The sequence below is a fragment of the Notolabrus celidotus genome, chromosome 4 (genome assembly GCF_009762535.1).
Source record: "Notolabrus celidotus isolate fNotCel1 chromosome 4, fNotCel1.pri, whole genome shotgun sequence".
NCBI classification, from domain to species: domain Eukaryota; kingdom Metazoa; phylum Chordata; class Actinopteri; order Labriformes; family Labridae; genus Notolabrus; species Notolabrus celidotus.
The window spans coordinates 32,360,553-32,385,610 of record NC_048275.1 but is presented as its reverse complement, the minus strand read 5'-3'; the positions used below and the strand labels follow the sequence as shown (position 1 = coordinate 32,385,610).

Here is a 25,058-nt window from a genome sequence, read left to right as displayed (position 1 = left end):
CCTTGCCTGATTACACAACTGACTTAGAGTATAGTTCGTCTATTCAGACAAATTTTAAGGTTTGTGAATTGTACTTTGGTTCCCTGTGTGTCTGCAGCTTTGTGGTTTTTGCTGCCTGTCTTGAGAAAGTGTCCCTTTTTAATCTCAATGAAACCAACCTGGTTCAATGTATAACATTTCCTATTGTATTGAAAACCGTTACTTTGGACAAACATCCTTTGAGACTAGAAGGAACCCTATGTAGAAGATTATTACGTTGAAGGCTGCCGGTTTAAGTGTGCGCCCTATACACCGAGGTTATGGTCCATGTCGCAGTAGGTGTGGGTGTGATCATGGCCTTCAGTCCCGGCCCTTTGCTGCATGTCATCCTCCACTTTATCATCCCTACATTTCCTTTCTCTCTTCAGCTGTCCTATCACAATAAAGTGAAAAAAAAGAAGACAAAAAAAGACAAATATTTTGGATGTAACTGGGATGTACTTTAAGTAAAATAATACACACACACACACACACACACACACATTACATCTGTTAGATTATTTTAGGTGCATTTTCAAAGAGTAGATAAAGTCAGCAATCTGTGTCTGTTCAGACCACCTCTGAAGGTAGGACACCCCAGTAAAAAAAATCTGGACGCACCCCTGGAGCAAAGGAGCGTGTGCAGGTCAGGTTACACGGAGTGAAGGGTGAGAAAGTCTGTGCACAGATGGTTTATGGAGACGCTCATTTAAAAGAACTAGGATATTTTTGTCCCTTTAAGAAAACAGTAGGGAGTAGGGTTTGATGTTATGAATCTGAAATGCATATCTGAAGAAACATCGTACTTACTTGAACCTATTCTCATATTTCTGTGTCTGAATCTAAACAAATATTTATTGTTTTACAACATTAATCCATTGTTTTATTTAATTTGTGTGTGCTCGCCAGCTGGCACTCACCAGCAGTCACACAGTTTTGGCACTCAGGTATGAAGGCGACTAAATATATTTAAGTACTCACAGAATTACATTTACATTCTTCTTTGCTTTGGAGCCGAGAGACAGAAGAGTGAGCCAAACTCTAGCTCTGCATGGTGTGTCCTTTATTATCATGAACGCACACATTGTGGTTTATTTTATTGCATTCTGATATATTCAGCAGACAACAAATGTGGAGTTTCTTTAATTTTATTTTGTAGAATAACTCCACCTTTTTTGTTTATCCAAGTACAACACAAGTTTCTAAATCTACAATTAAATCATGAGGTACCTCTAACTTCTTAAACTGCTGCTTTCGTGAAATCCAGAGAGTGGATCAGAGTGGAGCTGTACTTCAACTGTACACATTCATTATTTCAGAATCAGAACTTGTACCTTTGCAAACATCCTTCTGTCCGTCGAGCAGTGCATTCATTGTTTTTCAATGCAGGGTCTCAAAGAGCTGCAGGAACCATCAAAGCCTTCAAGGGCAGTTCTCGAATGTCGGGCTGGAATGAAAAAACAGACAAGAGTTTTTCAAGCTCAATTCAGTTTAAACTTTTTATTCAAAAATAATCTGTATTAGTTTTATTTTCCCTCCAGTGCCAGGAAGATCTTAAAAAATGTACTCGAAAACTTTGCAACCTTCTCCCATCCATGTGAGGCTCAATCTTGCCTCCTCACTCTCCAAAGCACTCCTTCATTGTGTCATTTGCTTTAACGTGAGTTTATCCCTCATGAAACGATTCCCGAACCCTTAAATTTGCTATGATTCTTCATGTCAATTTATCCAAAATGCACTCCACTTTAACAGCAGGAGAATAGTATTCTTTTGTCTCTTTTAAGACGTTTTTTAAATTGGGTAGAGGCCATTAAGAGAAAAAGCACCAATCAGCCTTTCCAGTCATTCGTCTTTATCAAACACGAGGGAGCTCAAACAAAAAGCCTGCGCAGGTTGGAAACGGTTGAAATGTCAATTAGAAAAAAAAAGTCATCATTAGGTTTATTACTCAAATTAACAGTTCCTCTCAACCATTTAAATCATCGTTGGTGTTCGCTGTTAAAAGGGAGCAGATTTCTTTTTCTTTCCCCCTTTTCTTTTCTTTCAGTCTTAGTAGTCAGACACATCTCCCTTTGGACTCTGACGGAGTGATTTTGGAGGTATTATATTCATGAGGGGTTCCAGTAATTGGATTAAATTGGTTCCAGAATGTAGCAATTTATATTATAATATCCCATTACTTCTAATACTGTTCTTAATTAATTAGCCTGATTTTTTTGGTCCGTGTTCCTGATAAGTTAAGTTGGCTCAGGAGGAGATCCGTCCCGCAGTGGCGTCTCGCTGAGCTGCATCAGTCACACACACCTGGACACGACATACGAGGTCGACGGAAATCCTGCTGCTCGCTGCTGAGTGAATGACCTTCGTCTTTATTGAAAGCGAGGAAGACGGGGGTTTGTGCGCGAATTTGGACACACACCTGAGACGAGGAGTTGTAAACAGATTCACAGCCTGGAAAAAATGCACGTTTGTGCAGTTTGTGTGTGTGTGTGTGCGTGTGTGTGTGTGTGTGTGTGTGTGTTTGCATCACAGGCCCCACTGAGCAAAGTTCAATATCATCACCTGTCACTCTGGCAGCCTTTGTCTGATTTAGCTTTTAATATGAGAAAGTAATTCTCCTTTGAATATAACAAATTAATATCATTTTCAAACAATTTCCATATGCAAATATGATTTAATCAAGTAAATGAAACTCTCAAATGCGACGCCTGAGGGCTAAAAGTGAGCTGTGTGTGTGTGTGTGTGTGGGTGTGGGTGGATATGAAGGAGAGTGTGTGTTAACGTGAGGATGAGTCTGTTGTGTTGCACCTTGTCAGTGCGTGTGTGTGTGTAAATATATAAGCTACCATACATTGTTACTGCAAGTACAACAAGCTCAAGGCCGAGGAAGAAAGAGGAGCTAAAGAACAATGGTAAGGTTTCGTGCACAGACCTCAGTCTCTGATAATTCCTGATGGTTCATATCTCAATGCTTCGTCTAGCTCAGACAACAAACTCTAACAAACGTGCTCGGTCTTTGAGAGATAATAGCGTCAATGGCGTTGAAGCAGCAGAATAAAACGCAGGGGAATTACAAATATTTGCTGCTGTCCTTCAGTGGCTAACTTCTCCATCACCTGTTTGTTCTCACACAATGATCCAAATGATGGAGGAGAGATGTTAGAGGAAAAACTTATCAAAAACAAGGTAGAGTTTAAGCTTTCAGACATCTTTTCTGTTAGCTGCACTTTATCTGAGCAATCACTACAATGAAACGTTATCACATAAGTGTTATGTTACTGATTTAACCTGTGAAATGCCTCCAGTAAGTTAGTTTTGATCGGTTAAATAACTTCAGATGATCATATCTCTGTAACTTCAAGGTAAGGACATTTGCTTTGTGAAGAAATTGTTACCATTGTTTACCGTTAAAGTTATGTGTGTACTTCCTGTTGTGCTGCTATGAGCTGTTTTTTTCAATATAAGTGCGTCAGGGTTGTGTCTGTTTGTTAACAGTCCTGTCAGCCTCAGCTTAAAGTATTCTTTGTGCCAAGTGAATGTTAGTTTAGTGCTGGGAGGCGATTAACAAACATGTTTCTAATTGGTTATTTATTATTTCCTAACTTTAACCACATTTTATCCATTAATTTTCGACCATTACCATATTGTTATTACCATGTAGACATTAGTTGAATTTGTTTAGCCTGTGAGCCACATGGTGGATGATTGGTGTTAACTATGTAGCCCAAAGAGGAGATCTGAAAAATGAAGGTACCTAAAGACGTCATCAGCTTCTGTAAACCTTGTCAAAAATGAAAGTTAATGCAGCTACAGGAGGAATGTAGCAGAGGATTTCTGTGTGTGTGTGTGTGTGTGTGTGTGTGTGTGTGTGTGTGTGTGTGTGTGTGTGTGTGTGTGTGTGTGTGTGTGTGTGTGTGTGTGTGTGTGTGTGTGTTACTGTGTGTGTTACTGTGCAGGTAGTGAACTGGTGACAGGTACAGAGGTGGTAGAGAGAGGAGAGACTGTTCACTCATTACTGGTTAGTTGATCACAGCGTTCTCTAGTTGGCCGTGAAATAATGAAATTAGCCAAGCTGAGTGCTGTGAACAATCAGAGTGAAAATGACCTGTGGTTATCATTTCCTGTGGTGAATTCATCGACATAAAGCAACATTATGCATTGACAGCCTTAGTTTGTGTGCTTATGCTGCTTAGAAGACATTGAACCTTTCGTTTAACAAACTGAGTTTTAATGAAAGATTTGAACTAATACTTCTTTCTTTCTTTCTTGATCTTATATTTTAAATATTTTATATTTTAATGCTTATGTGTGTTCAATGTCATATTTAACAACTGGATATTTTACAATGTAATGTCAATTTTTAAATTCAATTTTTTTCAATTTAAAGTATTTTTTTCCAATCTGAAGTTGTTGGGCTGTCGGGCACCCTGCGGGGGTGTGAAGAGTTCTGAGCCAGCTTTGGGCTGAGACTCGACACAGAAAAGATTCAATGTGCGAGTCTTATTCCTTAAGTGTTTGCTGTGGATTTTTGTTGTTTGTTACTGTTTTGTTTTTAACTGTAAAACACTTTTGCTCTTTGTATGAATGGTGCTTTATGAATCAACTTCCCTTGCCTACCTTGAGGACATCAGTACCTTAGAATTGTTACTTTAGCATGACAAGGCGTGCCTTTTTTACCCCACTTCCATCCAGTTCTGCCTCCAATTTTGTGGTTGGCTCACTGTACTGTGCAAAGAAAGGTACCTGGAATATGAGTCATACTGGTTTATAAGATCCACTCTGTTTTCAAGGTTTTTCAGAGGGAAAAAGGTTCTAATTGTCTTAATGTTAAGTATTTACATGAAATTCACAAGTCCTAACTATGTCCACTTTTCAAACTTGCTAACTACAGGTTTGGTATGTGAGCTTAGCCAACCGTTCCTCTGATTGTTGTGAGGTACCAGCCCTCAACCAATGTACTTGGAGACGTGACATTTGGTTCTACAAGTCATTTGTCTAAAATTGAGGAGTCTTTTCAATCTAACCAGCACCCCAAAGGTTTTATTTACTAAACAGTATACCACAGTTTTATTGAAAATGCATGACTATGTTCTAATGAGGGAGAAAAGCTGTTAAAGTGACGCTGCCAGCCTGGTCTGTGTTGATATGTGTCCCAGCTGCTTATTTGAGTGTCTTCTGGGTGAAACACAGCATCACAATAAAATGTCTCTATGCATTTTAAACTGATGCCTTGGTCACACTTCTAAGATGACCAAAAAGACATTAAAAGTATGTTTTATACACCAATTTATATGGTTAATGGTTATAAAAGGCCCTTTACCTGAGAGGCAGCTGTCCATGTCTCATGTGAAAGCAAATATTAATGTATTAATACAACCTGAACAAGATGATTTCCTAAACATCACCAAATATGTTAAGATGAGGTAGAGTATGGGACATGTCAAACAGTTGTAGATGGAGAAGGTAGCAACACTGTGTTGGGCTAAGGTAATGGATTTATTGAGTATACAGGTCCAAAAGTGCACTCTGGAATTGTTATCAAGAATCCCGTTGCATATAATGACCAAACACTAACAGGGTGTCCCCGTGTCCCAAGGTTCTGCTCAGTGATAGGTGTCTGTCTGTGAATCTGATGGCACATTACTGACTGGCTCACAGCTTTAAATGTAATCTCTCCCGTTGGCCTCCAGCGATGGACTCAGACACGGGTATATTTTTCACCAGAGCTTGTCATACCTCGCTGAATAATTTGGAGCTATTCTTGGGGCCAGTGCTATCACTCTTGGACCAGATAGCGCCAGCAAGAGACACGCACAGGCCACCAGGCGTCAGAGCCAATCATCCCACATCTCTCAGTGCCCACTTTGGAGCGGCCATTTTGAATTTGTCTTGACTCACCTTAGACTGTGAGCTGGCGCTAATGAGAGCGACAGCTTTGTGACCCTGATAACATGTGAGTGTCTCACTGGGCATGACTGAGGATGTCAAAAAAGCATAATCACAACGAGTTTGTAGCAGTTTTTCCCAATAATGGAAGTTAAACATGTGAAATTTTGATATTTAAGCTTTTTTAACCAATGTTCAATATATGAGCTGTTCAAATCAAATAAGCTTTCTTTGGCAAGCCCAACACTGTAGTTCCCTGGATGTATACTTTTTAAAAAAACATTTTGAAGCATTTTAGATCTTTGGATCAATCAATTGAAAACCTGCAGTTTCGCTCACGGAAGGCCCTGAACAATAAATATACATATATATACACATTATTCATACTGTTTGAATTTAATCTACTCCAACTCAAAATGAAATATTCCAGATTGAATCAATATACTGTATACTTAATTTTTTTGAGCTGTATGTCTTAGTTATTCAACATAATCCATATTAGCATACTAAAACACCATCATAATACTTACTGAATCAATCATACACACTATCACTCTTACTGTGATCATCACCGGCCAGACCACTTTATTTTTTACTGTTTATACACTAGGAGTGGTTGATCCACTTTATATCATGCTTAGTTTTAAACAAGATCTCCTGATTACCAAATGTATGTGTATGCATATGTGTGGGCCTATATGTATATATATTGACTTCTCTTACTACATATATACATTTCTTAATTTTTTCCTTGCCTTCATTATTTTTCATATATTGTCCAGTCTAATATTGTTAATTTTACTTATCCTAAATTCTTTCTTTCTTTCTTTCTTTCTTTAAATGTATTGGTTACTTGTGTGTTTGTATCATACGCTTTTGTTCTAGGACCCCCTGGAAAACGAGATGACACATTTCAAGGTTTTTTTCTTAAAAAATAATTTCAATAATAATGAAAAAAAAACATTACAATTAATAAAGCTTGAAGGGGCACTGTAGTTGTCCAAGTGGTTAACATGCCTCATGATCAGAGGCTGTGGTCTTTGGAGTGGTCAGCGATGACTCTTTGCTGTATGTCGCTGTTTATTCCCCTACATTACTGCCTCTCTTTAGCTGTGCCGTCTAATAAAGGCAACCCACCATCCACACACACACACACACACACACACACACACACACACACACACACACACACACACACAGACACACAGACACATACACCACCAAAAAAGAAATGCTTGAAACATTTAATTTTGCATTAAACTTTGTTAAATAATTGAGAGAAAATATTGGAGAATTGACAACACAATGTAGAGAATAAAAAACTAAGAATAATGCAGAACATATGAGACATGAACAGAGAAGTATAAATATGAGGTTTACAGATATTTCATTAATATAAAATTCTGTAGGATATGTAAGGTTATGTAAATATAAAAACTGTGTTTGTATAAAAAAGATGAAATAGGAACATTGTTGAATTAACACCGTTTACTGTGTGATAAATGAAGGTACCTGACCCTCAGAGTGAGGCGATGTTAAGTTTGATGACCAAAGACAGGAATCACTTCCAGTGAGTTTGGTGGTATATTTATGGGGGGGTCAGTTTTCAGCACTGAATGTGCTCCTTTGCGTCTCCAACATGTCACAGAGTGGATGGGAGACATGACAACACGTAACTTGGACAGCTCCTCTTTGACATGGTCGGTCATAAAACATCCTCAGCACCGTCCTGCAGTTGTTTAAGGATGTAAACCTCCTCAGGAAGTAGAGGCGGCCCAGGCTCTTCTTGTAGCCAGTTTTGGTGTTCTTGACTCAGTCCAGTTTATTGTCCAAGTACACCCCTGAGTTGGACCGGGTGATACATCGATTTTATTGATTAATTTGAATCTGTGAAACTCTAGATTTCTCTTCTTTTGCTGATTCCCTCAGGCTCTCGTAGCTCACACCCTCTCCCCTCGTTTACTTCACACAGAGACACACACAACAACAATAACAACAACAACATGGCTGCCAGCGTTAATGAAGAGTTTGTTCCTAAATAAGTCACAGTCTTGTCAGTAGTTTGGAACTGGTTCGGTTTTCCTGCGTCAGACCTCTAACAAACCACAGTCCACGGCAAAGTTTGTTCAAAGGCTGTTGCAGCTAAAGGCAGCGGCACGACCAATTTACTTCAACATCTTAAACAGAGGCGTGCTGCCGAGTGGGAGAAATGTGTCTCACTACGAGATGAAGAAGACCGCTAGAGTCTACAAACACTCGCTAAAAACAGCCAACACTAGCGGAATTATTTTCCCATGGTATCATGATGACAAGAAACGGACACAGGAAGCTATTACTGATGCAGTCGTGCTTACATGGCTAAACTTATGGTGCCCATTTATACAGTGGAAAACCCTGAGTTTAGCCACATGCTTTAAGCTACCAACTGCAGTTGTGTGCAAACCAGCTCGAAGTATTTTCCCTGCTTCATCTGTTCAACTGTAAAAGATTGCTAGAGAGCTGGAGATGTCTTAGAAGTGGTACACAGTCCGTGTTCTGATGAACGTTAACCATGAGTTTCCTGTGCGTTATGAGCCTACCCTGCAACCTTTGATCTCAATGCTTTCGTACAATATAAGAAAGTCATACAGAAGAAGTGATTTTTGAGGCTCATCCAAGTGGTAACCTCCGGTTTCAAAATATGAAGCCCATGCGGAAGTGTTATAAACTGCAGTTCATCGAGTATCCACTTGAAGCTGGCTGCAGAAACATCAGAAACCACATACACACCAATTCAAAAAAGACGATCTTTGCAGCAGAAATAAACATGTTTACAGCCTGGTTAAATAAACAGTTTCAGTCTGAAGAGCTGATTTCTCTATCAGCACACACTGTACATGGGGTGGATTTTTTTATAACACGAGAGTTCAGAATATGTTAAGATTACGAGTTTTGCCCATTTAAGGACATGACTGACATGCGTGAATCAAGCGGCAGTTCACCGAGTGTCCACTTGAGGCTGGCTCCGGAAGTACCAGAAACCACATACACACAAATTCAAAAAGCCGATCTTTACAGCAGAAATAAACATTCTTACAGCCTGGTACAAAAAACAAGTGTAGTCTGCTCATCTCTCGATCGGCAAACACAGTATGGGGGGATAATTTTTCATAACATGCAGTTTCAAAGATATTAAGATCACGAGTTTTCCATTATGAGAGGCACAGCTGACTTGATTGATAGGCGGGAACACTGTAGCTGTTGGCTTGGAGGTTCAAAGCCCGCCTCTTTACGTCACACTAGCTTGACAGATGTTACGTTGAGTTTAGCATTTCCAATATGGCTGCTGCCGACGATTGGCTTCAAAACAGCGCTTCAGAAACAGATGGGTGACATCACAGTGACTACTTCCATTATTTATAGTCTATGGGCTCATCCCATTTTGGGGAAGACATGTTCTTCTTTACTTCTGGGACTCATGAATAGCTGCAAAAGTTTAGCAATGATAACATTTACAGTAGCAGAACTGCTGCAGCTCGTTACCTTAGCGTATTTGTCTTGGAGGTCCTTATCTTAATGTCTAACTGAGCCATGCTGACCTGGAATCATGACACGGTTCAGGAGAAGAAGAATTTGATTCAGAGATAAACAAAAAAAAGTCATCAGTCTGAAATTAAATGAAAAACAACAATATTCAGTGTGTTCATTGGACGCCTCCTAAGTGAAGAGGACAGCAGGTTAAGAAAAAAAAACACCTCTCTCCACGACTGTTTGAACCGCTTGGTGTTGCCTAGGAGAAGCTTATCTATTGTCACGGCGGTGAGCAGCAGGAATGTAATTCGACATTACATGAGGTCGGACACTGGCAGCTTACTGGTGTGACACATCCGTGACACGCTTCGAATTAACATGCAATGGTGTCAATTAAAAGCATGAAATGCACTTAGGGGAAGCTCGAATGTTTTCCCCGTGCCCCAAACAGCCTGAGACAAAGTGAGTGAGCACGTATGATGGGTTTCTATCACACTGTTTACATGAAGTGTGCTCCGAAGTGACAATTAGCACCATGCACAAATTCTTGGTTGGTGATTATCGAGTTGGACGGCGGTTCACACATTGTATGATCTCCTTTATGGAACAGAACAGAAGTGAGGGTGTGATGAAGAACACTCCCTACCTATTGTTTCACACACAAAAAAAGCAGCAGCACCTCTGGTTTGATTACAGCCACCTACTAGTTTCCTGCCAAGAGTAGAAATACTTTGAAGTAACAGAAGAGCGTGCACATTTCCTCAGCCTTGTCACCAATATTTCATCAACACCGCGTGAGTGCGGATTTGCTCTTTCATCACACTAAACAGCGGTGGTGTTTGTACAGTGATATTCTATTTTTTCCACATCCCATTGTTGTTGTCTCGGTGCATTTCAGCACACAACTGGGACTCATGTGAGTGTGGAATTGTGTCTCGGCTTGACGTGCTGAAAAAAGAAAGGCAAGAAATGACGGTAGTTCAAAGGATGGATAATGACGGACGGACATGGAGGCGACATGTTTGCATGGGAAAGAGCAAGTGTGTGAGGTGCAGGGTGTGTGTGTGTGTGTGTGTGTGTGTGTGTGTGTGTGTGTGTGTTCACCCCCCCATGCTGTAGTCTCACACAGCGTCTCAACTTCTGCTGCTCATCGTCGGTGGTGTAATAACAATATCACTCATCTCATATCCTCGGCTTACTTTGCTTCCCCCGCCGCCGCCGCCGCCCCCTCGCTCCACATTTATCATATTCATTTGATATTCAGAAATAAATGTAGCAGAAAGAGAATAATGCACCTCCTGTACGCGGCGTTCATTACAGATACATTTACATGGGGGTTTGCCTTCATGGTTTCAAATGGAGCACTGTTCGCTGGTGTTCCTCACATTTGTCGAGAGGGAGGGGCGGGGTGTGTGTGTGTGGTGGGGGGGGGTTAGTTCTCTTCACATTAGCGCTATCAGTGAGCGATGATAAATGGGTCGATCTATCCATCTCCCCTGTCACATTCATAAAAGAAATTTGGCCTTCGTCAAGGGAATCAAGCACAACGCTGTAATATCCGCAACACGTATCCATCAAGTCTAACTTGAGACATATCGAAACGCTATGGCGACCATACCTGAGTGAATAATATTTCACCCATGATAATGCAGCAAATACCCTCGGAAAAAAATCTGCATTTTTCCGTCTCAGCTGCAGAGGACGGCGGAGGAGGTGGGCCACTGATCATATTCAATCTGGAGGCGATCATGTAAATAGCCCTCCATCTTGGGAAGGCGATATGCAAAGCAGCCCGTCTCCCCTGTGTCAGGATCAGATTAATGGAAACCTAAAAGTGGGAATTACGGCCCTTATCCGGCGCGGCGTTCCGGGGAGGGGCCGGGATACGGGCCCTGGGGGAATCTGCCTGGTTCAAAGCCCATTCCTCTGGTTAAGGAACTCTCTAAGATCCATGCACCAAGGTGAAGGGTAATTTCCTTTGATATTCAGCAATGTATTACTGTATGTAGTGTGCAGGCTGCATGCTCCACTGGCTCTGAGTGCATGTGTGTAACATGCAAATGTATGCACACACAGACAGCCGCACAAAGGAGGCTTAGCAGTAAACAACATCAGGAGGAGTGGACGCAGCGCTGTGTGATCATGATCTTAATAATCCTAATAACCTCTAATGTACGGCTGCATGTCCGGAGGTTGCAAGAAGAACCAAAGACTTGGATATTTCCAATTCAGCTGGGAATTTGATGCTAGTTAGCCTGTTAGCCTTGGCCCACTTAAAAGAGCAACAATAACAGTGCCACTGAAAGCATTAATTAGCACCACGTATACCCCATGAGTGCATTGTATCTGCATAACAACACAAGTCCAAACATGCAGCCCCATGATGTGAAGTCCCTTACACAAGTTCTGAGAGATCACCAGAGGAGGAAGAACAACAAGGATGTATATATATGTAGTGTGTGTGTGTGTGTGTGTGTGTGTGTGTGTGTGTGTGTGTGTGTGTGTGTGTGTGTGTGTGTGTGTGTGTGTGTGTGTGTCGCTCAGAATCCAACACAGTAAAATATGAGTGGTCTCAGCATAACCAATATCAAAGGCCCAGCTTTTCATCTGGCTTGATCCTCGGGGTTGGACGCTTTGTGCGCTCGGTGTGGATATGACAGCAAGCCCAAATCTATTACCTGGAGCCTGGCGTGTCTATCTTATCGAGGGCTGCCCACGGTGTGAGGCGCCGCAATATGCACCTCCACCTGACTCACAGAGACGGATTGATAATATGGAATCAAACCACTCTGTCGCCGGCACACTTCACATACACAAACAAAGCTGACAAACACACTTCATTCTGCGGTAAACTCCACCTGCCTTACGTGGAGTAACAACAGAATATGCAGCCATAGGATTTCATTACGAGTATGAGTGAAGAATCACAAGAGGCCATCTAAATAAGTCCTTCTACTACATCATATATTTCTTTTTTTTCATCATTCCTCCACTCTTTCTCTTTCATGCCACCTCACTCGTGTCTCTCCTTTCTCTCTCTCCAGGTTCCTCCACCCCCTTCTGTCCCTCTCCTTCCCTCCGTCAGCCTCTTTACTATTCATTGAGATCCAATCGAGTGTTTGGCACTCCTCCAGCTCTTCCACCCCTCCTCTTTTCCCCTCCTTCCCTCTTCTGCTTGCTTAAATTTGAATAATACATGACCTGGCCTAGCAGTGACATCACCGGCACACACGCACAAATTCACACGTGTATACTGTACATACAGAAAAAACAATCTGACAGGGAGACTAGAGGATGAATCTACCATGCACACTCTGGATGCACAGCTGCTCACTATCTATACTGTCAACAATTTATCAGGCAGGGTGCTGCTTGCATGCCGTGTGTGTTTGAGTGAATATTCTTGCTGCGTTTTCCCAAACGAGCACCCTTGCGTTGGTATTTTGGAGTCTAAAAGCTTGAACTATGTGTTTGTGCACCTGTGTGTCTATCTGCATGTGAGTGTGTGTGTGATGCAGTCAGAGCATCTGGCTCCTCTCTGCTCCCCGACATTAGCGCAGACAAGAGAATCAGTGGACTATTGAATGCAATTACAGTGTGCGGGCCAGACAATAAAGATTGATAGTGCTTTCGCCTTTTATCACACACCAAACACAGCAGAGGTTAAAGCCTGCGAGCCTTGAGCTGCCGGCATTCTAATAATGATTGAAAATATGCCACCGGATTGAGGAGGCATACTTCTGTAAAAAATACAGCATGCACAAAGCAAAAGAGGAGTTTTTTTCTCTCCTCTTCTACCAGGCTGGGTGATTTGTGAGGACTTGTTTGCATTTCACATACAACAGAAGGAAAATGCTGATATATATTTTTTAAGAGATCCGTTGTGTCTTACTGAGGTTGAGTGTTATATTTATTTTCTTTAATGAAAGCTGTGACTAAATGAATTTGACCATGACCTTTGAGAGAGTTTGATGAGACAAAACACTCAATTAAACATAAACTGTCACTAAATGTTTTCACAAAATAAAACAAAGGTAGTGCAGTGAAATTTGAAAGAAGACAAAATTGTAGCATATTTTTCAACCTAATGACAAGGTGACAGGAAAACAGGTTCAAAGCAGCAAATTTAAAACACATGAAGTGTTAGTGTGGATGGTGTATCAGATTTTTTAAGTTAGTTGTCCTTGCAGGGGTTCTTCTTGGTCCTTCACGTATCAGTTACTCAGAGGGCAGCACTTTGAAATGTTGGTTAGGGTGTTCATACCAGGATGCATTTCATTATAACAGCAATTCATATGAAAAGATCATCTAAAATTATATCTACGAATCAAAAACTGTCAAATGTGTATGCTTGATCTTTGCATAAATACATGTTTAGGCTTAGTTTTTTAATTGTTTTTTTCCTTTGACAGGGACCATGCACAACACAACTGCCGAGTCAGGATCAGAAACAGAATCAGAAATACTTCCTTCATCCCGGGAAGGAAATTTGGTCATTGCCGAGCTCTTATAAACAGTATGTAAGAAAGTCAAAGTATTAACAGAGGAAGGAATAAAATAAGATAAAATTAAATAATAAAGTATACACAGAAGCACAGAATTGTTTGGGTAGTCAGGGTCAGCTATGTAGCTAATTGTATGGTCTCTGGACAGGAAGATCTAATAACAAACAATTTATACAGTTGATAAACAGTTGAATACATTTCAAACAATGCTTTGATGATTTCATAAGTAAATTTTTTTTTATCCAAATAAACTATAAAATCTAACATCATAATTTGCAGCATTCTTCATCATAAAACCTTCCATATTTTGATAAATTTTATTATTTTTGTAACATTAAACAAACTCAGAACCATGTATTTATGTATTTACTTATTTATGTCACCCTGAGGTTGCTTAACATGTTGCAGACCAATTTTGTTTGTCATAATTTTAAGCCAACACAATTTTCATATTGTTAAAAGCAAACAAATAATAAGAGCTCACTCATAAAACGTCAGACTAATGAGGTTTGATATCAGTGTTTCAATAAATACAATGTCATTTTGTCTCATTCACCTCTTTGATTAGATCCAGGAAGAACCAAGTTAAGTGTATCGGTCACGTCTAAATACACTCATTGCAAAACTCAAAGTGCTTTTGTCTCATTTCTAGTAAAAATGTTTCACTAGACTTAATACAAAGAACATTCTCCTGACAAGGTCTTATTTTAAGATATTACGAGACAAAAAATTAGACCTGAATTGCTTTGAATGAGTAAAAAAAATGTGCTGATAGGGTGAAAAATGTACTCGTTATGTTTCCTGAATTAAGACACCTTTCTTATTTCAAGGAATGTAATAAGTACATTATGCTTAACACGTCGGCAGATTTTTTGGAATGATTTCAAACAATCCAGGTTTCATTTTCTGGCTTTTAATGTCTTAAACAAATGTTGATTTAGACTAGTCAGGAGAAAATGCCTAGTTTTGAGTTTTGGCAGTGAAGGAAACACCTTAAAACACCCCAAACTGCAGGATTAATTAAGACACACCAATAACGTAACTACTTAACAAAGGTTATCTAAAGACTTAATTAAAAAAACACAAGAGGTGTTCAACATCCCTGACTGAGAGGCCAAAACCAGAAGCCCTGCTGACTGCACTTTGCTTTTTAAACATTGAGGAGCAGCTGAATCAGATCTCTGGTCTGTAGTCAGAGCCCTCACACAGCTGTAACATCCCTTACTGTACATTCATAACATTTATGATACTTTCTCCTGAGTGTCAGTGTAATTGCTGATATAACTGATGATATTATTAAAGGTTTTATTCATTGCACAGTCCTGTATGCTGTGTGTGATTGTGTTAGCCCGGGTTGTATGGTGTGTAGTATTTTATGTTGCATTAAAAAAGTGCTGTAAATTTCCGTGAGCATTAAACTGACTGTTTCTGCAGGTTGCTGCCTATTTGCACATAAGCAGATGCAAAAAAAGGTTTGTGTTTGCATGTTTGTTATGAATATTTAGCTGTTAAATGCTTTCCTATGATTGTAAGCTTTGTTTGTAATCCTAAGTAGATAGTGCTGCTGCAAAGACGTACAGAAGAGCGGAGATAAATGAAAGAGATCACTATTTCAGCTTTAAATCGGACACTGTTAATGTGTTTGAAACATCAAGATCTTCAGGTTTTCACACATTTTTTTGATTAATCTAACATTTAAATTCTCAGTTTGATCAATTAGTAAATTATAATTCTGCAGCTTTGTAAATCTTTTTTAATAAATAAAAAAGACAGGATGATTGCGTATTGAAATCCAGTCCACAGCTGTTTTTTTTTGTTGTGTTTGAAAAAGCATCAGCCCGCTGCAGACAGAAACTTTTCCTTTTCTTGCTGCTGTAATTAAACATTTCTTTTTTTATTTCCTTCATTGAAAATCAGAACAGAATTTGACATGGCTTTTTACACGCCTGAAAGGTTTCATGCTGTCACACCCACAAAAACCTGCACATAACTACTGAAATAATTTTAAAAAGACACAATAGTTGATCTGTTTCATCACCGCCACGCGATTCATCCTGACATATCAAAGGAGATTCTTTTCATCTAAGTGTTCGTAGGACAAAATGTGCTTGGGAGTGAGGAAGACGCATTAAAATAGTTGGTTGCCAAAGACATACAATGCATCAATGATGAAGGAATAATGGGAGACGTTGACCAAGGACACATCTGAGAGCGGAACAGAGGAAACAAAGAGCAGGACAGAAGAGGAAGACGAAAATGACAGGAGGAGAAAAAGGACAAAAGAGAACGAAACACAGGATTTTTTTGTAATTTTTAAACGCAGTAACAGCCACAGGAATAGCAGAGGATGAGTGACAGAGTGATTGTTCTATTATGTGGCTGACTGGCCACAGCCCTCTAACATATGAACGTGCATGTGTGGCAGCTTTCTTCAGGCGCTGCTGTTGATTATTTCTGTCCTATTAGTGACATTCTCCTTCAGTCACTCCGCTTTTCCTTTCCCTCTGTGCTTGAACAGAATAAATACACTTTACCTTGACACACCGCAGTTTGTCTTTCCTTTATGCACAAACCTGTTTGTGTTGAGAATAAAAATCACACTTGATGCCTCTTCAAAGTGTCATGTTGGCTGCTTTCATTTGATTTGGTTTGATTATTACTAATTTTGTCATCATTCTTGGGTCTGCGCTTTCTATTTTGATACATTCCTGTTTGGATTAGCTTCTAAAGAGTTTTCTTTTTCTTTTTTTAGATGGTTGTTTTTCTCTACTTTAAGGGGAAGTCTTGTATTTTAAAACCTGCACTGCAAAAACTCTTATCTTACCTCATTTGTTTGTCTAATTTCTTTCTCATTACACTTAAGGTCAGCCAAATTACTGTCGCGCCCAGATACAACATCTTACTTGAGCAAAAAATGAGGCACTGATATAACAAGACCAACATCTTGTTTTCAGTGTTGGTCTAAGTACACCACATGTTACTTTTTACTCATTCAAGTCAAAGTGAAGATACTCCTGGTGAAATATTACTCCAATAAAACGTGACAGTTGCTCAGTTAAATTATTATTTCAGTCATGAAGAAATACCTTTTAAAAATACTTCAGTTTTCAAACAACAACAAAAAAAAAAAAATCTTGAAATATTGTGTTTAGTACAGCTCAGCTAAAATAACAGCTGATAACAAGAGTATTTTATTTTTATTGAATGTTCTGATCATCAATATTTATCTGATAAAAAGTAGTCAAGCAAGGATTCCCAAATGAGGAAAACAAATCTTCCAGTTTCAACACAATAAATCCTATAAGTCCTATGAAAAAACATAATAGCTGTTTCTCAGTGGGTAGAGTCAGTCGTCTATCAATCAGAAGGTTGGCGGTTCGATCACAGCTCTGGCAGTCACATGCCCAAGTGTCCCTGAGCAAGACACTGAACCCCCAATTTCATAGTGTGTGAATATGTACGAATGAGATTAGCTAATACTGATGGTCCCTTACTATAGCAGCTTCTACCATCAGTATGTGAATGGGTGTGAATGAGTGAATGTGACAAGAAGTGTAAAGAAGACTAGAAAGACTAGAAAAGTGCTGCATGAGTTCAAGTCCTTTTACCATAATAGCCTTGAAGATGTTGTTAAAGTAGTGGTTCCCAAACTTTGTCTGCGGGGTTAAGGAGTACGAAGCAGCAGTGGCAGCAGCTAGCATTAGCACAAGAAAAAGACAAGTGCCGTCATGCCTCTCCAAGATGCTTTAGAAAACTGCAGAAAGTTTACCAGGGACAGTCAAAGGGAAAAACAATTAATGACAAGCAGGCTGAGATGTAACATTTCAGGGCAAATCTAACCAATTAAAATATATCTACTTGGAGCATCAGTTTAGAACGAGTGATTGATTGAATGATTGATTGATTTTTATGTCATACATAAAAAAAAAACATAACAATTCAGCAAATATGAGCACAATAAAACAAAGTCGCGTGAAAAAGACAATAAGCTTGAAAGCTTTTTGAAAGGGGCCCAGACTTAGAAAAAATAACAACAAAAAGAACACAAAACCTAAAACACAAAACAACACAACAGTTAGTCCAACTAGGTTAGTCCAACATGAATTCAATGGTATAAAGTTCACTCCTCAATAAAAGCAACATGAAGTACCATTGGGCCCCAAAAGAAAGTGGTACACCTAGAGCCTTTGAGCATAAGGGGCCGGTCCACACCCTACCACATACTTTATATATATATATATATCCTGCCCCTCATACAGAGGCGGAAGTCCTCATGGTAGCAGTCACTGGTTTCACTCCCTGCCTTTGGTTTTGGACATTATCTTGAAATCATCAGCAGAAGGCTGAAGATGCACCACCGTACAAAGTTCAGCAGTATTTGTAGTTATCTTGGTATATTCAAACCCACAATGGAATTATCGACACACAGACCCGAGACTACTGCACTGTCCATGACCTGTGGAGCCTGAAAATAACCTGGACCCGGCCTGGATTGGGCCCTGGGTCAGGTCTCAGTTGCAGGGAGCCGAATGGACCGAGTGTGATGTGAAACTTTCATGTTCTGCACACTGTAAATTCAAACGTGTGGACTTCTGTCGTTGTTGAGCTCCTTCCAACATGCTAATCTGAAGTATGAGCGAGGCCTTTGTCCTTGCTGACCAGTGATTAGAAGTTGATCCATAATCCAAGGATAATTTGTTTGTGTTTACTCCCCGTCATAACCTCACACAAACAGGCGATGCTACTAATCTGTCCAACCAACACTGGCTACAGGAGATGTTTCACCGGGCAGTGAGCGGCATGTTTACCCGTTTCTCTGGTGTTATTTGCATATGAAACAGTGTCCTCAGATAATTCTCCAGGAAATATTAGCAGATTAGAAGCGGATAGGATTAATGTGCGGTGTTATGGCATGTTCTGATACAGTAAAGGCACCAACACACACACATACACACACAAGCAGTGGAGTCTGCTTGTGTTGATGTGAATCGTTGCTGGATACACACTCACGCTCACACTTTAACCCCGGTCTCTCACAGAGATAGAGGGAGCGGTAGGATGAGGGTTCACAGATAACAGTCAAATCCAGACTCCTATTTAAAAGGTTGATATTTTAGTAGTAAACATGTAGGATTCCTTCATTATTTGACAACTCCCCCATCCGCCTAGTTGGGAGCTTTCTGTTAAGATGCTTATCTGAAATGTCAAAAAGAATTATGCTGATAGCAGTCTGTATGAATAGGGCCTACGCTGTCCCCGATAAGAACGCGTATGGACTCCTCACCAACACTGGATTTCCAGCACATCTAAAAAGGGCCTAATTCCACGCTAATATGAATATGCCAAGCGCTCCACCCCCCCACCCCCCCTCCTCCCCAGCGGAAAGAATTATGGTCCCCGTGAACCGATCCTCAGTCTCCTTACCTCTGCCACGACAAAAATGCCACGGTAATGTCAGGGGAGATGTAACGATTTAGATCCCGACGATTGTCCCGTGTCAGCCGCACATCCGTCGGCCCGGACGAGTTGATTAGAGTTGGGACATCAAAAGAGGCTCAGGGTGGAGATAAGAGGGAGGGGGGCTGTGTGCTGGTGGAGGGGTGGTTGGATATTAACGTGTTTCCCGTCAGGAATTAAGGCGCAGGAGGAGTTTCAGCCAAAGTTCTGTCTGTCTCGCCTTCTGCTATCTTGAAAGAGTTGGCAGTGACTCGGGCTTTTTTGCACAAGAGCCGAGATAATCTGAGCCTGTTTAGATCAATTAATGGAGAGATATGGAATACAGTAAGTAAACTGCAGAGAGCCTGCAAAAGTCAGCTGTGTGTGTGCAAGAGTGTGGTGTTTATCCTTATATTTTAATACTAGCAGATGTCCTCATGAGGATGGTAAGATGAGGGGAATCAAAAAGGCTGATATCATTTTGCTCATTTATTCGTTCAGGAGCTGAGTTTGAGGTCTGGATTTTTATCAAGTGAGGGATGTTCAACAAGTATAAATATAATATCAATAAGGATATTAATTTGCAGCCTTGCTGTGTTTGTTTTTCTTATGCCCAGATTATAAAGGAGGGACTATATTGGGGTTGGGCATCTCCGCTGTGAGGCAGATACGGTATGCATCTCAATAATTATCAATGATCCGACACATTAAAGATATGTATGCAACATCTACCGATGCTATACGATACTATTAACACCCCAATCACGATGCAGTGTGATCTGAATCAACACAGTGTGATGCAGTGTTATCCTGTGTTGTAAAGGGATGATGCTAAACTCAGTGACTATTGATAACTTATGAACAAATCAAATAAATAAAAGATCTAACTGGGATTTTTTCACAAGTCCTGTATGAGTGTTGTCCGTCTCTTTACAGTTCACAGTTCAGGAGTGTTCAACTGTTTGAAGCATAGACTGCATAATAAATGGACGTAGTATCCGCATGTCACCCTGCTAAAGCGCTGTTTCTGAAGTTTTAATATTTTCAAAAATCATGAGTTATAAAACGATCCACCCCTGTACAGTGTGTGCCCATACAGAAATTAGGTCCAAACCTGTAAACGTGCTTATTTATGTTGTAAAGATCGTCTTCTTTGAATGGGTGTGTATGTGGTTTCCGGTGTTTCTGCAGGCAGCCTCAAGCTATGCTCGATAGCAATAGCAATTTTATTTATAAAGCACCTTTCATTACACGTAAACTCAATGTGCTTCACGTTGAGAATAAAAACATAGAAAAAAAATACGTCCACCCAACATACATCGGACACAGCAATCAAACAAAGAGCAAGTGTTAGATTAACTTTTTAGATGAACTGCAGTTTTTAGCACTTCCACATGGGCTTCATATTTTAAGACCCAAGGTTGACGCTTTTTTTTCTTTAACACTGTTAGGCGTGATATCTTTACAAATAAAAAACAGCTGGTCAATCAGAACGACAGGAGTTGTCAGACAAAAAAAACATGCAACACTTTGCTCACCACTCTTGGGGCGAATAGCTGTGGATGACTCTGAACCTAAGGCAGGGGATGCTGGGACACATGGGAGACACCTCCAAGGTCACACTATGTCACCGCTTCAGGTGAGTTATGAGTTCAGTTGTATTGCTCTGAAGCAGCATGGCACGTTTAGCAAATCGCATCTGACTTGTCAAGTTGTCCATCCCACTTGTAAAACATGTATATGTTGGATTTGGAGTCAGTATACTCGCTCAGCCTTAGACATGTTTGTTTCCCACAACTCCTGTTGCTGTTCTCAAATACAGTAGATACATTTGCTGTACAATTACAATAGTTGACAACAGCAGCACACGTCAATGCAATGCAATGCGAGTCTAATTTAGGAGGAACAGACTAAAAATAAAACTATGTATCAAATTCTTGTGTCGTTACATTTCTAAATAAGTCATAGAACATCTGATCTTAAATGGATCAGATTTTGACGCAGACATTTAACACATCTTCATTTCTTTCCAAATTTACATCCATACACAGTTGCTCCACCAATGCACTCTCATTCCCATGCCTGTGTATTGATACGGATTGGTTTAACTTCCCATCACTAGAATAAACGTGGGTAATATCCCAGATAGAAGGTCTTCAATTATACAACTCTCAGTTGTGTGTGCGTCTTGTCTTCAGCGTCTGCCCTTATTCAATTCCCATTCCCTCCTCGCCCTTAGTATCTCAATTTAACACCGCAGCCCTCAGAGGTCAAAAAGACACCCTGGCGCCAGCTGTCCATCCTAAAGAGGATAGAAGGGTTGTGTGTGGGGGGGGGGGAGAAGGGAGGGGGTCATTAATTATACATAGGCCGTATTTTGCATAACTCCTCTCCTCTGCCCCCTTCACACCACTGTCAGGCTTTAACAGGTTCAGAAGCGAGGGCTGCATCCGCTTCATGATAACATCTCCAATAACAATTAAGGTGGAAACATGTAATTTGCCAAGGAGAAAAAACTGTCAATACACTCTGGTGCCTTTGCATACTAAACCAGAGGGCCGGAGCTGAACTGCTGCTGAGGAATTCACGACTTCCATAACCACTTTTTTTTATCCCCAAACATACCCCAATATGTGACCTATCAATGAATAGAACACAACATGATAACTTAATGATGGAAGAAGAGCTCATGTTGAGTGTTCAGAGCTGCACAGCACAGAGACAAGGTACCAGGTATATAACCAGTCAGATAGTAAAAAGTAGTGCTGGCTTCTTTCAGCTCATATGGGTGGTGCAGCTGATCTGTGCTGCTTGAGATGCACACACATGGTACAGATCGTTATAAGGGTAAGTTGAAGTAAGCAGTACAATCCTAGACTACAAACCAACTCAACTGTCCCATTATGTGGAAATATTTTAGATGACCACACCCATCCCTTCGATTGCCACTTTCTACGTTTGCCTCCAGGACAGAGATCCAGAGTCCCCTGTGCAAAGAGAAATATTTTTAAAAAGATCATTTGTCCCAGTTGTCATAAAATACCTTATCATTAAGGACACTTGAAACCCAGACTGCTCCCTCAGACTGTGCCTATCACTTTATATTGCTGCTTTAATAACCTTGTTACTCTAATAACCTGGTTTCCCCTCCTTTAATGTACAACCCTAATTTCAACAAAGTTTGGAGGCCGTGTAAAAAGTTGATACAAGTACATTTTGATGGTATCAACTTTTTGATTTAAAGCCCATATGTTATCTAAAATAGTGCAAAGACCGTTACAAATGTTGAAACTGAAAAATGTCTGCTCATTTTGAAATTTGATTCAAGCAACACTTTTCAGTAAGTTGGGACAAGGACAACAAAACACAACAGCTGTGTAACGCTAAAGAAAAGACACTTGGTGTAACATCTTCCAACTAATGTGTCTAATTTGTTTCATGTTGGTAACACGACTGGTCATAAAAAGGACACAGGGGAGTACAGATGGGAAGAGGTTCACCACTCTGTGGGAGACTGGGTTAGAAAATAGTTCAACAGTTTCAGGATAAAGTTCCTCAGAGTAAAAATGCAAAGACTTTGGGGATTTCATCATGTTCAATACATAATGTCATTAAAAGATTCAGAGGAGACATCTTTGTACAAGAGGGACAATGCTGTGAACCACTACATTCAAAACAGACATGACACTGTAGTGGAAATCACTGCATGGGCTCAAAATCACATACAAAATCCATTGTCTGTGAACATAGTCTGCTGCTACATTCACAAATGCAGGTTAAAACTGTACCATGTAAAGAGGAACCCGTGTATTAACATAATCCAGAAATGTTGGTGACTTGTCAGAGTCCAGCTCATTTCAGATGGACTGAGGCAAAGTGGAAAACTGTCCTGGGGTCTGACAAATCAAAAATTTGACTTTCTTTTTGGAAATCCTGGATGCTGGGTCCTCCACAATAAAAGGGGGGGGGGGGGGGGGGGGGACACGACTACCCAGCTTGTTATCAGTGCATAGTTCAAAAGCCAGCATTCCTGAGGGTATTGGGATGCATACATACATGCATGCTTACACATCTGGCAAGGCATTATTAATACTGAATGATATATACAGGTTATGCAGCAACATATGCCGCCATACTAACACCTTTCTCAGGTAGGATCTTGTATATTCCAGCAAGTAAATAACAAACCACATAGTATAAGAAGGAGTAGTAGAGTCTGGGTGCTGGACTGGCCTACCATCCAACTTGTCACCCACTGGAAACGCATCATAACACAAAAAAAAAAACAGACAAAAGAGACTCTGATATGTTGAGCAGCTGAAATTATTTATCAGGAAAAATCTGAATTGGGGTTGTCACTGGAGTATATCTGCTGTTATTTTGTATATTGTGTTTTTTAAATTACTTTAATGGTTTAAACTGTTTCCTTCTGTTTTTGATTCAATATATTTTCATAACTAAGTCAAACACAAATTTCCACCTCCTATTTGATTCTATTCTATTTCATACATACACGCATGCATGCACATACACACACACACACACACATATACACACACATATAAACATACACACACACACACACACACACACACACACACACACACACACACACACACACACACACACACACATATACCACTATTGTGACCACAGTCTTTTCTTTGAGTGTCTTCATCTCTTGGGCAGTGTTGTCTTGGGAACATCACATGCTGAAGAAGACAGTTAGTTTTAGTCTCCTAAATAGTTACTATTGCAGGGCTGATGATACAGATTTAAATCAACTTTAAAAAGAAATGATTGATGATGTATAAGTTTGTTAATTCCCATATTTTATAAAGCTGATGTAGTTAAATGTCACTCCACCTGGACTCTCTCCTCCCCTCTCTTCTTCTGTCAGAAAGCTGGACACTGTGGTAAAAGTAAGAGGGGGATCTGATTTAAAGATAGAGAATAGACCTAAAGATTACAACTTATGTTAGTTTTTTTTCATACTTTTTTTGTCTATCATGCAGCCCTAGTATAGAACATTTTGATCCTGAATATGCTTTGTGAACAGGAAGGTAATGTGAAGGTAAGAGAGGAGTTAGAGATGTTGGATGCATTGCAAATGGGATAAATATTAGAAATTTAAAATATTTCTAATCAATTTCTTCTTCTGACGTGTGATCAAACATTAGTAAGTATTATTTGTGGTGTTTAGGATATTATTATGAAAATATGTGAAATTCTGACTTTTGATCTGGAAAAATGAGTCCCATTAATGTTCAGTCCTATAGAACATCAAACACCAGAGAAGCTTTGGGTTTAAGTAATTGCAATTACCATCTTCTTCTTTTTCCATGGAAGCCATTACTTCTACAAAAATACAAGTTGTACTTGAATAACACCCTCACTTCTCAATTAAAACCCAAATGAGTCTCATGAAGTTAATTCAGGACTTGCATGAAATTGAGAGTGCAGAGGCAGCTCCACTACAGGTCTCTCTCCAGCTTCGTACTCTTGGTCCTCGTTAAATAATCCAGTGACTTTTACCTTAATGTGGTTATTTCTCAGATAATGACATGTAACTGCTAGTTTGAATGTAGCTCCTCTCCTTTTTTCAACCATGGAAAAAGGAAACGAGCACCTGCTGTAAATTTCAACCTGCAGAGGAGTTTCATCTCCCCACCACTGGGAAAACACCCTGATCCTTTTAAGCAT

The 25,058-nt window shown here is 40.0% G+C and overlaps 1 long non-coding RNA gene across 1 annotated transcript in view; it reads right to left on the bottom strand.

The window, feature by feature from the left end:
* Window positions 1-1,104: 1,104 nt before the first annotated feature.
* The window catches only part of LOC117811096, a 103,942-nt gene continuing 79,988 nt past the window's right edge, over window positions 1,105-25,058 (bottom strand). Inside the window, exon 5 of the long non-coding RNA XR_004630931.1 lies at window positions 1,105-1,465. This is a non-coding gene — a long non-coding RNA (uncharacterized LOC117811096). The remainder of the gene's footprint in view (window positions 1,466-25,058) is intronic.